The 16,425-nt window shown below is 37.5% G+C and overlaps 1 long non-coding RNA gene and 1 pseudogene across 1 annotated transcript in view; one reads left to right on the top strand and one right to left on the bottom strand.

The window, feature by feature from the left end:
- LOC139707305 (uncharacterized) overlaps positions 1-16,425 on the top strand; it is a 127,932-nt gene that overhangs the window by 62,077 nt on the left and 49,430 nt on the right. The window lies entirely within an intron of this gene.
- Positions 3,373-5,353, bottom strand: LOC114083923 (prostaglandin E synthase 3 pseudogene; annotated as a pseudogene).

The following is a 16,425-nucleotide window of genomic DNA, read 5'->3' as shown; positions in this document are numbered from 1 at the left end:
TTCTTATATTTTTATTTTTATTTCAATGACAAAAATTAGAGTGAATTTTTGAATTTGTTCTTTCTCGATATATATGACAAGAGGGTATTTTGACATATTATACATACATGGAATATAACCTATTCTAATTAGGATACCATTCTTCTGTTGTACATGATGTGGAGTTTCACTGATGAAGGGCTCACATATGAACATAAGAAAGTTATGTCCAATACATTCTACTGTTTTTCCTATTTCCCCATCCCCCCACCTGATGTGTGTTAGCATTCTCATATAGAAAGAAACATTCAACCTTTGGCTTTGGGGGGATTTCTTTATTTCACTTAGCATGATGATCTCCAGATCCATCAATTTACTGGCAAATTTATAAATGTGTAGCCAGTAATTCACTGGAGATAAATTACAGGCCACTGATTTGGATATAATTTCATATTCTAATTATTTCACTTCTAAACTTTTTTTGTACAGTCTCACATGAGCTTCTGAGAGAAACCACAGATCCAAAAAAGGACATTCTACTCCTTACAAAAGCCCATTTCATTTTTAAGAGTCCCCATCATCTTAACAGTTTCAGCATTGCCCAAAAGTACAAGTACAAAGTCTGCTCTGAGACTAAAGGCAAACTTAACCTGAACCTTGTATAATTCAAAAGAAAGTCACCCAGATCCAATATATAATGGCACAGAATAAAGATTTTCATTCCACCAGGGAGAAATAGGGTGTAAGATAAAACCAAGACTCAAATTCAGCTTGGCATCCAGGATGTGGTGAATATGCTATGCTGATATTCTCTCCAAAGAGATTCTGTAGCTCCATCCCTATATCTTTGCTGATTGCAGACCACATAGCGTCTCTTTACTTGTTTCTTCTCAAAAGTTTTCAATTTTCCTCAGCAGATGTCCCACAGTACTGGTATCTCTTAATCTCAGGTATATTCATTTCAGCTTCCTTTTCACATCTTCATGCCTCACCCTCTCAGGGCAGTCCACAAGGATTCTGTCCCTGAAACTCTTTCCTCATCTACAGGCCTTCCTTTGAAATTTCTGTGGAAGCCTCCTTGACCCCCTAAATTCAGCATTATGCATTCCTGAGGAACTGAAGGACACGATTAACACCACGGTCTCCCATGATCTGAAGCAATAGACAAGCTTTCTTGGCCCTGTTTGTAGCAGCATCTTAGTTTCTGCTTTACTCAGCATAGTGAAGCCACTTCCTAGACTCCACAATGCAAGAAAGGTATTACCATGGTCTTTTTTCAAAGTAATTTTTATTTTTATACTCCTGAGCCTAAAATGGATGTGGTATGCCCATTTATGAGCTACCTTCAAGCCATATTTTCTATTTTCTAATGTACCTAGGACTTTCTTAGTGACTTTAATGCTTTTTAAAAACTACATATTCAATAGATCTAGATTTACGAGCAATTTTCTGGACAAACACCCAAGTTTTTCTAATAAAAAAAAAAAACTTCTTTTTTTAAAATTAGAAAAATAAAAAAAGTTCTTCTCTGTTTTCTGCTTGTAATAGTTACAGTAAACTAAAAGCCTTCAGGAATATTAAGATCACTGCCTGGATTTTGTGCTGCCTTGAAATTTTCTCTGCCCGATTAGTCAGTCCATCATCTTTAAAGTCAACCTTACAGAAAGTCTCAGGGTATGGGCAAAAGGTAGAAAACTTATTTGACATAACTAATGGGAATGAACTCTAATTATAAATTTCTAATAGTCTGCCTATGCAACTCTTGAGCTCATTCTTGTCTTTGCAGACTCCTATCAGCATTCTGAACTTCAGAATCCCCACAAGAATTACACACTAAACTCCACTTACAACATTCTAAAATGTTTATTTTCCAGTTTGGATCTTTAAACTAAGCCAGTTCCCCAAAACCAAAGGCCAAAGCTTTGCTCTGATATGCAGATGCTAAATCACAATAAGGGGTGTGAAGGTAAGAGTAAAAATGTTTTGAGATTAGACAAAGAGGAATAAAGGGAAGGAAGGGAAAATGGGAATAGGAAAGATAGTAGAATAAATAAGACATTATTTTCCTATGTGCATATATGACCACAGGATCAATGTAATTTTTTCATCATGTAAGAATGGAAGAATGAGAACTTATACTCCATGTATATATAATTTAACAAAATACATCTTACCATCATGTATGACTAAAAAGAACAGATAAAAAAAGACAAATTTTCCCACTAACTGAAAAAATTCAAAAAGTGTCACAGCTACTTAAGTTAATTAAACAAATGACTCTACTTCTCAGCAAAAAAATAAATAAAAAATCTCTTCTAGTCAGTTTTTTTCATTGCTGTGACCAACACATGTAGCAAGAACAATAGAGAGGAGAAAAGGTTCGCTTGGCACTCATGGTTTCAGAGGTCTCAGTTCATAGAAAGTTGTCTATTGCTATGGGCCCAATATAAGGCAGAATACTAGGGTGGAAGAGTTTGGAGGAGGAAAGCAGTTCAGGACATGGCAATCAGAAAGCAGAGACAGAATTCTGCTAACTAGAGACAGACTACATACCTGAAGGCATTCTCCCAGTAACCTACCTTCTCTTACCATACCCCATCTGTGCATAGGTAGCGCTGGTATTCTTTTTTTTTTAAGTCTTCCAATGGTTTATTAGAAAGAATGTAGACATTTTAAAAAATCCCCACTGTCATGAACATAAATTGAGGTTTTCAGCCAGATATAAGCTGAATCCAAAAAAAAAAAAAAAAGAAATAAAAAAAATCCAATAGTGTATTAAAATTTTTTCACTCAGTTGCAATACTGACAGTGCAAACACAAATCTGGTCTAAATGTACAGACTCTCAAGCAACAATGTACAGCTTTCTTGGCCCTCCATGCTAAGACATGTAAAAGCTTAAGGGCCAAATAATGCCAAATGTATAGGCTTCAAAAACCATCTAAGTTAAGGGCATTCACTAGTTTTAGCTAAGATACATCTAGAACACTGACAAATAATCACTTACATACAATAATATGCAGTAAATTTTTTGAAAAATAAACTTTAGTGTAACAATACTGTAGGGTACTCCAGAGGAAAGGCAGGTTATCAGTTTAAGGTGTCAGCCAATTTGTTTCAGCCACTCTTGAGTCCATATCCTAAAACCTAAAATTTAGTTATCTTTCCCTAAGCTTCTTATCATTCAATAATTATGTTATGAAGTAAAGGAGACAGGTGAAATGTTCTTACTTATCACAACTGCTGTTATCAATTGCCTAGGACCTCCACAGCTTCATGGCAGTCTGGGAAATGCTCATGCATACGGATAGTGCCTTAGCTGACTTAAATTTGCCCCATACAATGGTACATTATCAACCCTTAGTGAAGCCTTTAAAAAGGCGGGGGGAACAGGTTGAAAAATGGGTTAAAGGAGGCAAATACAGCAGCTGCCTTTAGAGCTATAACTCAGGAATTTTCTCAATCATGAAATCTTGTGGAGAAATAATTTTCTTTCTCAAAATCCAGGCGACGACAATATTCCTTACTCCAGACCTGGCATGTTTTCATCATCACTGTCTTGTGAATCATCATCTGCTCCATCTACTTCTGGTAAATCTACATCCTCATCACCACCCATGTTGTTCATCATCTCAGAGAAACAATCCGAATTAGACATGTCTTCATCTGAATCCTCTTCCCAATCTTTACAATTTCTGAAGTTCACACTAAGCCAATGAAGTTTTGCCCTTTCTTTGGTTAACCTAGGCCATGGTTGGCCAGACTCTCCTTTTCGCAAACAACATAAAATTGATCTGTCCATTCTTTTATGCTTGGAATCATTTAGAGCAACACAGTAAAAAAGATCAATTTCATTTAAATGCTTAACATTATCACTTCCTCCAAGACAACTGAAAGTCAGTTTGGATTTTTCAAAATTTACGTTAACATCTTTACTGTCTTCAACACAAAATTCAATGAAGACCTAGTCCACTTTGCAGAAGCTGGATTGTGAGCAGGGCAGGGGGACAGGCTAACCGGTGGGCTGGCCTCTCTGGCGGTGGCTGCTCTGGTCAGCACCTCTCTGATGGGGACTCCGGGGTTTTCTCCCCAATCGCATCCTCTAGTAGCTCTCCATAGGCCACTTTGGCAGCAGGCTCGGGCTAGATCCCCTGAATTCACCACTTGGAGAGAGCGGCTCCTCTCTCCTCTCACCAGAGAGAAGAGAGTGTAAGAAAAGGGGCCATGGGGACCAAAAAAGACCGTGTGCATGCCTGCTGTGGTGAGGCAGGTTGCCGGCTGGCGCACTGCTATTCTTTATCAGTGAATTAAGCTGTTGATTAGATGAGACCGCTCATAATCTACTCATTTTACCTTGAAAATTTTTTAGTTGTCTCACACGGGAGCTTTTTGTGAAAATCAGTTTCAAAAGTATTTTTTGACTAAGATCTTCATCTTTGGAAACTCTCACTTTAAAAAATCGAATGATCTCATTTTACAAATGAGCACAATGAGACTCAGCTATCCCTTTCCCCCCAAAAAAGTCTAGGATTTCTGTGTCACAACTAAGTTATCCCCTAAAATAACAAATATAAGTTCAGGATGTGCTTTTTTGTTGTAAGGATTACTGTAATCTTAAGCAAAAATACTATACATAATTAAGTAAAGGTTTAGAATTATAAAAAAATAAGTTCCTTGGTTTACAGCTATCTGAAAAACTAAATATTTTTTCTCTTGTTAATTTCATTTTGTATTTTCCTTTTAAACTTTACAACTATTTCCTGTTAATGTCTTACACAATTATAATTTCTAATATAACAACCTAAGTTAAGATAATAAGGCCATCAAGGACAAACAAGATATAAGACTGACTTTCAGTATTCATACAGACCCAATTTCATAATTTCATTGTTTAGCTTATTACTAAAGACAAAAGTTAAGTCATACAATTGATGGGAGCTTAGTCTTCTTTCACTGCTCTTTTCAGCTTAACAACAACCTTGATTATATTGATAAACACATTCCTAAAGGTGATTTTTGCTCATCTTCCTGGCCAAGGGAAAATATTCACTAAGTAGTTTCTTATTGTTTAAATATATTATACCGTGCTGGGGGCTGTTTTCTAAATTTTAAATCTAACAATACTCCAGCTTATGGCAGCTCTTCTTTTCAACAACTTTACAAAAACAAAAAAGGGTAGATAGAACCCCACAAAATCATTTAAATCATGCTCTGTTTTAATTTTTATTTATAAATCATGTTGTCAAAGTTCTCACTCCTTCTCAGCAACACATGGCTTCTACTAGAGTAGGCCTATCGGGCTTAGTCTGGTGGAGAAACTTACAAACACGACAATGGAATAAACCAGATTCCATAACAATATGGGGCAAAGGTCATGCTTGTACCTTTCAGGAAACTGAAACTCATCCTTTCTGGGTACATGAATATACTGGTCACCACCACCATGAAAGATTTTGAGCCACAGTACAGGCAACTGACTAACCTGATGCATCAGGCTGAACATATAGTCAAACAACAGAGAAGTGTGAAGTCTCCAACCACCATATTGTGACTATTTTGGCTTTATTGAGCTTTGAGGTAAGTGGAGTTCATGGGAAAACTTACTGGGTCTATTTCCAGAACCACTTTTAGTACATCCAGCTATGTGGACTGCAGAATTCATTCCAGTATTTACTAATGATATTCATAAGATGGGATGTTTTTCAAACACATTATACCTGTACATTCAATTGGATTTAAGTATACTGCATATGGTGGGAATTTACCTACATATTGGTCCCACAATGAACATGCTTGTGGTTTAAAAGTAGCCTTAGGGGAAAAGACATCATATGTGGGATTCAGGGCACTTAAACACACTGGCCCTGGACTTAAGATCATATGTCTGGGCAGTTAATAAAATGGGACTCCCCTCCAGTGTTCTCCCACGGAGCATCCACCAATACCTTACTGCCCTAATTGTTCTGAAATAGTACTTGGTACTTTTCCTGAATGGATGGAATGTGCAAATGTCTTTCCAGTACACCATAAAGCTCCTGGTAATAATGGATATATTTTGGATTGGTCTCCCAGAATTGATAAGAAACAGCTCTGTCAAAATTCCATGACTCCTGGAGGATTTGTTGGTAATGTCCTGACTTTCACTGGTGGTAGCAGGCAAAAAGATTTTTGGCATTTAATAGCTGCCTCAGACTTTATCAATTACAAATGGTCCCATGCCTGATTTTATTGATAGGAGCTGTAAAGCAACCCCCTGCTATGGTCTGCAGACCTGTGTCCATCCTATTTATGTTTTAATTTTTGGAAAAGGAAAAAAGAAGAAAGATATCATGCAATGTGTAAAAGATGTAATGTGATGAAATGCATCCCTACGTATAATATAAGAAAGGGAGAACTTGTATTATACCAACACTCTTTTGTTTTACCTGCAGCTAATATTTCAGATCCATGGTATTCTGATGCTGGAGTTCAACTCCTAAAACGGATGCCCAACTCCTAACCCTAACCCTAACCCTAACCCTAGATAACTAGAACCTGGTGTTCAGTAGGTTTTATTGTACCTCAAGTAGTTACTTTGATATCTATTTTGGTTTCTATTTTGACATCTGCTACAGCCTTGTCCCAAGACTTTCAAAAGGCTCATTTTCTTTATTTCTCAAAATACTTCCAAAGCCTACAAATTGGTCCCACAATAAACATGCTTGTGGTTTAAAAGCAGACCTGTGTTCATCCTATTTATCCTACTTACAGTCAGGTAAACATTGATTAGAAGATTGAGACTAAATTAAATGCTTTGGAAGCTACTGTCATAAGAAATGAGCTTGCTGCTCTCAAATTTAAGCAAACATTTTGATGTCATGTCAGCTACAAATTTGTTTGTGTTATACCAGTCAAATATAATGCTTTCCAATGGGATTGGTAAAAGGTTAGAAATCATTTAATTGGCATTTGGCACAGAATAATAATGGTGTTTTGCTGTGGAGTTACTTCATAGCATCCAGTATACTCAGGAAAGCAGGAATGATCTCATGGGGCAACCATGTAAAATATGAAAGAGCCTCATGGGAGGGATGTTTATAGATGTAAGAACATATCTGTACTAGATAAGAATTCAGGCTGTAAATAAATAAAAAAAGGTGGCCTGGAGCAGGGGGTGGGGGGACCCAGTTGTTTATCACTAGACAATTAGATTCAGTTCCTCTCTCTCAGATCTTATACTTCCCTCACCCTGAAAATAAACAAATTTGTTCATCAACATCAGTTTTTGCATATGTGATTGGCAAATATAAACAGTGTTCATTATTGGTGAAGGCAGAGTGAAATGTACTTGCTCCTTGGAATACATATTGGCAATATCTATCAGGTTTAAATACATACACCCTTAACCCAGAATATCAGTTTCATAGAAACATGCTGGTGGACATGGCCTCTCACCTTACTTGGCATTCCCTAAATATCTGAAGTCCAGCCTAGGCCATCCATGCAGAACTCAAAACAATGTCTGGCACATGGGCTTCCAACCTGGGCAGCCTTCAATTCCTCATTTTTCCTTCATAAGTGATCTCTTTCTTGTTGAAAATGACACTTTAACCCTAAATGGGCAAATAACCTTGCTTCCTGCTTTCTGAAAATAGATGAGGAGAGGTGAATTCTGCATTATTCTCACTCATTCACAAGCATTTGTGGTATCTCAATAAAATACTGAATTTCAAAATTTATACGCAGAACACACAAGACTTCTGTTACAATGTGCCATATGTGCAGTGCAGAAATTTTTAAAAATAAACATTCTTAAATTTTTATGTAAAAGTTATGACACTACAAAAGGTTAACAAGGCAGAGACAATTGCATAAAACTCATTATAAGTTGCCATTATGAGTCTTCAGTAATTCTCATCAGCATCGACCTGTGTAGCTTCTAATCCAGAAACTGGTGAGGGTGACATGGAATTAAGAAAAACAAACATTTAGAGAGAAAAGAAAGATAGGGTGGGAAACTGAACTCTGATTAAGAACAGTGACACAGCACTGTCACTATGTTTATCATATAGGTTTTATCATAAAAACGTTCTTTTGTGAGAAAGTTTTTGCTAGCAGACATGTTTGAAGGTCAAAGTGCTGAAGAAGCATTATGGTTATCTTACTATGCCCAGAATTCTCTTGACTCTAGGAGTCAATGTTTCCATCTCAAGGTTAAAACTAATGTCTTTGGGACCTTTGCCCAGAGATACCAAGTTGCCTTAGCAAATGGGAAATGTTAACCCTGTACTTTTACACAGAGGAAATCTCAGCACAAGCATAGCACAAACATGAGGTAATCAGACACCCTGATTCACATCTCCACTCCCCACACTCATCATTTTCCTTTTATTTTGTGCTCTACAATTATCTTTATAGTATTTCAAAGTAAATAAAAGATACTTCATTAAGTGTATAAAAATTGCAGTACCTCTATCTCCCTGATGAATTAAAAAGAACAATGAAAATATCATAAGCCAAAAAAAGCACAAATAATATTCAAGTGTGACTATTTATATACCTTCCAGATATATTTTTATCTATGTAATAGTATGACCTGGACTCTACAATTTCCTTCAATTTTGCATGAGATGACTTAATACTTTAATATTTAACCTAAAGTTCCCAAATTACCATAGATAAATCTGTTTGATCAGTACAGTGGAAAAGTGTTTTATGTATTCTTGGTTTATGTTTGAATTAAACTGTGTTCTGAGGTATGTGTTTTGTTTATTCACATAGCTCATGGAGAAATAAAAATAGGACTTTTTTTATATTTTCCAGTATACATGTGTTTTATTCAATCTAGGAGTCGTGGAGCATTTGTGAATCAAAAAATGCTTCACATAAAAATTTAAGGAAAGAGGGAAAAGAGAAGAATATAAAAAATTGAGGTATTTATGTGTTAGGAGGGGGGAGAAAGTAACAATAAAGCTAAATGACCTTGAATAACCTTTGCAACACCTAATAAGTGAACATAGATTAAATATTTTCACTTTTTTATATATGCTTATAGTTTTACACATTGTTTGGAATCATACTGTAGGAGAAAAAAAGAATCTCAGGAAAACAAAACTTTACAAGTGTGTCTTTTGAAGCCTTTTGCAGGTACTCTTGGCAGAGTGGGGCTTAAACTTTTAATTTCTTACTGTTTAATCCCTTCTAGAATTGTCATTTAGAGATGGACTAGAGACTCCTTCTTATTTAATAAGTCTTTTTAGGAGATCTCATTTGATTATAGTCTGTAATTGACCTGCTAAAATCAGCACGTGGAATTTTATTTTCTGTGAGGCTAAGCTGCTCTGCCTTCCCATGCTGGGATATACAATTGCCAAAATGGCAATAAGTACCTGCCCCAAATCCCAGAATAATGAGGTAAAAAACAGAGTCACTACAGCAGTTGGTGCCAATTTGTAAGTGTGCCAACAGTGCTGAAAGAATTTTACTTCATCATTCCCCAAGTCATTTAGTATGGGACACGTGCATCAATGTTCATGTGTGTATCAAAGAGAAACTGTCACATCAGGTTCTGGACACTATTTTCCTGAATTTTGCAAGACAGGAAGAAGAAATTTTGACATATTTGTGCCTTCATTTCACAATAGAATGAGTTTTGGTTGTGCCAGGTGCCCACATATAGGTGAGGCCTTGCTGCCTAAACATCTATAGATGGGGATGGAAGTGTCATTCCTGTAGGCATGAGTAGTTTTGATGTTTCCCCAGTTAATGAGACATAGCCCCTTAATGTTTTGCTGGTATTGGAGAACCATATTTTATTGTTAGGGGAAAAAATTCTAAGCAGACAATTATGAACTTGGCTGGATGATTTTGTTACCAATCTCAATGAACTACTTTCTTTGCAGAATTAAAATTGAATCTTTATCACTAGACTGAGGGTGTAGCTCAGTAATAGAGCACTTGCAAAGCATGTGTTATGCCATGAGTATGAACCCCAGAAACAAAGCAAAAACAAATAGTTTTTACATAAAACAAAGTTTATTTACAGTAAATAAGTACACAATGAAAATCTCTTTGAAATAAGTGACCCCATAATTTGGGCATACTATGTAACTTTATTACATTGAGATAAACATTTTCAGGAAGGAAATATCTACATGTAGAGGTTCAGGTAAGTTAGTCCAGGATCACTAAAAATACATACTTTTTTATCGAGTATTTGGTATGGAGGCTTAATTTTGTGATGGGTGAGATTTATAGCATTGTCCTTGTTGACAAAATGAGTGGCTCCATTGGTTCCTCTTTGTCCCCAGGAACTGACATCTAGCCCCTCAGGTTATGCTGGCCATGGGGTTACCTTGTGTTGCTGAATGAACTGGGATCAATCCAGGAAATCAGGAACTTAAATGTCTGCTTGTTTACAATTCAGCAATTTATAAAAGTAACAACTGGCATACAACATGTAGCTATGGAAATCAGTCTCCACTTTCTTCCTGGTTGGATATTTTGGCATTACAATGAAGTAGATTTAATTTTCTAGTAACTGGTACATTCTCTTCAGATTATGTGATATAGGCCAGTCACAGTTGTGGGTCACTAATAACATCTCAAATTATGGGATAAGGTTCTCAGGGGAAATCATGTTTTCAGATAGTAAAGGGTCAAGATCTTTCTTGCATTCTCAGGCTCCCAAGTTGCTAACAATGCAACAAAATAAAACATAAAAGTTTTATCTCAGCACAAGTACACCAATACCATGACGATCAATGTTATAACAAAGATTGTGATGGTGTCTAATATGAAGGAACTTTTATAAACAGTATAAAAGGCATGAAATGCTGGAGAAAGCAGTGACTCACAACCCAGGTGGGAGGAGGTGAGATAGTGTGACATTTCAATTATTATACTCAGAACACTGTGCAATTTAAAACTCATGAATTGTGGTTTCTGGAATTGTCTATAGTTAATTTACCAAAAAAAAAAAGTGAAGAGAGAAACAACTTGGGAGTGGAAGTGCTGTCTTATATACAAGAGAACATCCAAAATTAGCTGATATCTCTACAGAACCCATGGACATTGGAAGGCAGTGGGAGGACATGATAAACTTTTTAAACAAAATCTATCAACCAATAATTTTATACCTGGAAAAATCTGCTTCATATTTCTATGTTGAGAAGTTTAGTGTAAGTAAAAAAAAACTCCTTAAGAAATGCTAATAGAGCCATCAAGCTTAAATAAAATGATTAAACAGAGTATCTTAACCCATATACAGCTAGGCAGGTAAATATACAGTCTAATCTTACAGATAAGTACAAAACAATTCTTATAATGTTGAATGACACTGTAAACGTCCATTTTCTATTGCTATAAGAAAATACCCAAGAGTGCTTACTTTATAATTTAAAAAAAGTAACTAAGAATTTTGGAGGCTGAAAGTCCAAAATCAATGGGTGCCATCAGTCTGATGTGACTACAAACTTTGCTACATATCATATCATAGTGTATAGAATCATGTTGGTAACATGGAAAGGAGAAAAAAAGCATATGGAAAGACATAAAACCAGAGGTCAGAGAGGGGCAAATATATAGTAGGGTACCTATAGCTATTGATAATGCATTATGCATTCAAAGGAAAGAAAGCATTCTCAATTTTCTCCTCATCAAATAAAAAAATATTTGAGGTGACAGACATGCTAAAAATACTGCTTTAATTGTATAATACAAGCATGTGTATGTAATTACATACATGTGGACATACTCAATTTGGAAGATCAGATCCAAGAGAAACTTAAAGACACTACCTTAACATGAGATACAATTTAATTTAGTGATAATATGGAATCAAGAAAAAAAGGTGAAATTGATAGGCAAACAAGAGAAGAAAATACACTTACAAATCAGGGAAACATCAACACCTGAAGCCAACTAGCTGGTAACTGTCAAGGTAGATTTTCAGAGCCCTAACTGGGAAATGCCAGCCACATCATCCTCGGGATGGCCGTGACTTTAAAATCTTCCCAGTAAGGATACTTAAATAAAAGTTAGAACTCAGAAAACTCTATTCTAAAAACCTGTGTAATCTAGTGATCCCCTCAAGTACACTTCACAGCATTATTAAGATGTTTCATCAAGGAAGTGCAAAGGTCATGGCAGGCACATGGACTGCGAAAATCTTTCATGTTTTCTTTTCTCTATTTTTATTTTTTCTTGGAAACTATGGTTTTAAAAAAAATAAAATAAGATGTTCATTAACTAAATAGAATGGGATACTTTTTAAACCGATAATGATAAAGATGTTTTTTGCTTTTTCTTCACTCCTGGGAAAATGCCTCTAATAAATCAAGGCAATATAATGCAGATGTTCCTTCAAACTAAACATCTTATTATGGTTTCTGGAAGTTATACTAACTTTCTCTGAAATCACACACTCATCATATTTAGAATACATCTGTTTTGATTCTTTATTTATTCTAATTAGTTACACATGGTAGCAGAACCTGTTTCAATTCATTGTACACAAATAGAGCACAAATTTTCATTTCTTTGTTACATGATGTAGAGTCAAACCACATATGCAGTCATACATATACCTAGGGTAATGATGATCATCTCATTCCACCATTGTTCCTGCCTCCATATCGCTCCCCATTTCTCCCTCCCCTTTACCCAAAGTTCTCTCATTCTCACCAGCCCACCCTCAATACAGACCAGCATCCACTTATCACAGAGAACATTTGAGATTTGGTTTATTGGGATTGGCTTCTTTAATGCTTGGCTTCTTACATGTAAATTATTTTTTAAAGTTTCCTGTGCAGGATGACAAGGGGTAGAGATTAACAAAAAAAGGTAGAACCATATCCTTTGGAGAGAAGCATAGCTGTGACAATTATGTAGCTGAAAATAATAATCAAGAACCACAACCATTATTTCTGTTTAAAAGATTCTCAATATTTTTTTGCATTACTTTTATTTCTCAATCAATTTAAATTTAATTAATATTCCTGAGGGTTTTATTGACCAAAGGATTAACACATGGAGAAAATATAGGATACATTTTAGTTATTTTACTTTTCAAACAAGACTCGTACATAGTCTAGTGGATTATTTGAATAAGAATTTTGTTTTTGTGTGGTAGCATGTGTTCCTGAAAGTAACAACAACAATAATAATCCAGACCTATTAGAATTAAATTGTATAGAAGCTTTGTGAGCTCATGCCATGCCATATATCTTATACTCTAAAAACATAATAAGCATTACAAATTATATGTAGAATAAAAGATATCTAAATATAAAAAAATCTAGTGAAACAAATTATGTAGGAGTTTCAATTATTCTATGCATATCTATCTCTTGTGTTACAACCATTATTTTACATGTTATTGGTTAGAGTTCCTTCCTGTCTGCCTGTCTAAGACCAAACAGGTAGTTTCATATTGGGCTCTCTTTCTAAAGTCAATCCAGTCAATCTTCTGAGTTTATTCTTATAGACTTCATGAAGAATTGCATGCTTTATTCAGTATTTTTGGTTACCAGACATTCCAATTGCCAAAATGGGCTAGTGCACTACAGATACCAGTGAAAGCATCAGTGACCCTCCTTTCCACAGAATATGAATTGGTGACTCCTAGTTTCTGGGGTATTCATAATCCCTCTTATTAGGAGGATGTGTGACTCTCCAGACATGCAGTGGCCTCTATATCCTTCATTTTTCCATAATGACAAGCAGTAGAAATGCATAACAATCTGACTTATACAAATTGTATTCCCCAAATAAGTGAGTTTAAGTTTTCTAGAATAATTGGTAGAGATGTTATGTCACTATTTAGTATGTTTTACTGTTACATAGAATCTTTGGTAAAATGGAATGCCAAGACAGTAACATGATTCAATACATGACACGGATTAGCAAGCTAACATTCACTTTTATTTAGTAACAAATTCCACAATAACATGGTTATACTAAAAATTTATAAATACCAGGGTATGATGGCAGATGCCTATTACTGCAGTGATCAAGGAGGCTTCAGGAAAGATAGTCGAGGTTTCAAGAGCAGCCTCAGCAACTTACCAAGGCCATAAGGAAATGTGCCTCAAAAAAAAAAAAAAATTGAAGACTGGGGACATCACTTAATGGCTAAGCTACCCTGAGTTCTGTCCACATTACAAAAAAAGAAAAAAAATTAACATTATAAAATCTCAAAAAAATATACAAGTTAAAAATTATTGGGATAGGTCTTCCTCTGATTTAATAGAGCATAAAAAATAGGTTTACTCCAATTTCCAGAAATGAAGACACTTAGTCATCTTTAATTTATGATTTATTCTCAATCAGAAATGAAATATCCACAGTACAGTATGAAAACTATGAGGATTTAATTATTTCTACCACATTAGCTAATGCTATATAAATTTTAAACAAAATATAAATGCAATATCCCACTTTCTATACTTAAATGCCTTCTCGTACAAATTCTTTTTTTTTTTTTTTTTTTTTTTTTTTTTTTTTTTAATATTTGTTTTTTAGGTGTAGATGGACACAATGCAGTGCCTTTATTTTGTATGTGGTGCTGAGGATCGAACCCGGGTCCTGCCCATGCTAGGCAAGTGCTCTACCGCTGAGCCACAATCCCAGCCCAAGTCATTTTTTTCAATACAGTTCAGTACTCCCATTCTCTCCCCTTCAAAGCAACTAAAATCAACAGGTGCACTAACTGATACTCGCAAGTACTGTATGATGATTTGTAGAGTTGGGGTTTTGTTGTTGTTGTTGTTATGATTATTGTTGTTGTTGTTCTACAGGCTAATCATTTTTTCTTTAATTGTAGCCTCCCTGCAGAAGAGCAGCCATTTCTTTCCTATTCTCCCACCACCTCCAGCATAGCCCCTATCCTCATATAGCACTTTAAAAGGCTCTGGCATAGGAACCAAAAATTGATTTAATTCTGACCTATAAAAAGGAAAGATGCAAAAAAAAAAAAAGAACCACGCTTGCCAAAACACAAAATACACGTTTATATTTCTTGAAGCGTGTCAAGAATTCTTCTGGGGAAAACTGAGGTTAAAGGGGTGAGGTACAAAAGAGAGATGGTTTTAGAGAAAACACAGGAAACAATAAAAACGGGATGAAAAGGTTGATATTGGCAACAAAAGATAACCGTTTTTGTTTTTTAAGAGGAAGAAAAGGCAAGTGGAAACCAGTCATTGTTTTCTAAGAGGCCAGGTTCATCTTCTAGATTTTCTCCTCCGAGCTCAACCAATCCCCACCTTTTCTGAGTTAACCAGTCTCCAGGCAAGCAGCGCTTCTTGATTGGCTTAAAGATGTCGAGTAGAAAAGCCAGCCAATCCTGCCTTCAAGTCAGAACTGTGCTATGGAGACATTACAACCACTGCATGGCGAGAATGTGTACAAACCTGTCGGTGCTACAAAGATCTGATACTAGTTCTAAGAGGGTTGCCGAAGGGAAGATTCTTCAAAGCCAATACTGACCATGATCTGACATCTACAATTTTTCATTCCTCTAGCTCTCTTAAGGGAAAAACTCTTGTAACCAAAAACGAATGAGGATAAACAGTGTCCCCGGTGAGATGACTCACTCTATCGAAGTCGGATTTCCAAACCGAGAGCTGGGAGAGGGTCCCGAACAGAGAAGAGCTCGAGAATGGTCCCAAAGTTGCGGTGGGGGTGGGGAGTGGACGCGGGTCTACGACGCACAAATACTAGGGAAGGGGAACGTCTCCCTGCAGAATCCAAAACCCTTAGGTGTGGAGTGAGTGGCTGTGTGTTTGGATTTGGAAAAGTGAGTAAATAAACAGCTCTGCTAGGACTACGTGCTCGGGAAGGTGGCCTCAAGTTCCCAGAAGGCTCCGCCTGGGAAACACCGAAGGCGCGCGGAGGGGTGCAAGGTCAAGCCCCGGCGGAATCGGAGGGGGTGACCAGGGGGGCAAGAGGGGCGTGTCTGGGGCCTGGAGGCCCGCCAGGCACTGGGAGGCCGGGAAGCAGCCGCGGCGCCCGCCTTCGCCCGGCCTCGGGCTGAGTGCCAGGGCCCGCCTCTCGCCGACGCCTCACTTCCCTTCTGTCCCGCGGCCCGGCCCGCGGGCCGGACAGCCCGCGTCGGCCCCCTCGTTCGGAGCTTTGCTTTTAGTCGTAGCGCCACCCGCCGCTGCCTCAGGCCCTCCGCTTCAGCTCGGCGCCCCGGGATCCTTTCCCTCCCCGGCCCCTTCCCGGGCCCCGCCGCCTACCTCCCGCCCAAAGCCTTTACCTGCTCCTGGAGCGGGCGGAGGGCACCGAAGCCGGAGCCGCGTCGTCGAGTGTGCGACGCGGCACCGCGGGTCCGCAGCCCTTTCCCGCCGCCGCCACTGCGCTCTCCGGCGCCGCGCAGGGCTGGCGAGCAGCTGCGGCCGCGGGGGGGAGACGCGCAACGAGCGCGCGGAGCGGGGAGACACTGCCGCTCTCTGTCCGACCGGGGAAGA

The sequence above is a fragment of the Marmota flaviventris genome, chromosome 1, assembly GCF_047511675.1.
Source record: "Marmota flaviventris isolate mMarFla1 chromosome 1, mMarFla1.hap1, whole genome shotgun sequence".
In the NCBI taxonomy this organism is placed as follows: domain Eukaryota; kingdom Metazoa; phylum Chordata; class Mammalia; order Rodentia; family Sciuridae; genus Marmota; species Marmota flaviventris.
The sequence above is the reverse complement of the archived record's forward strand: the minus strand, read 5'-3'. Positions and strand labels throughout refer to the sequence as shown.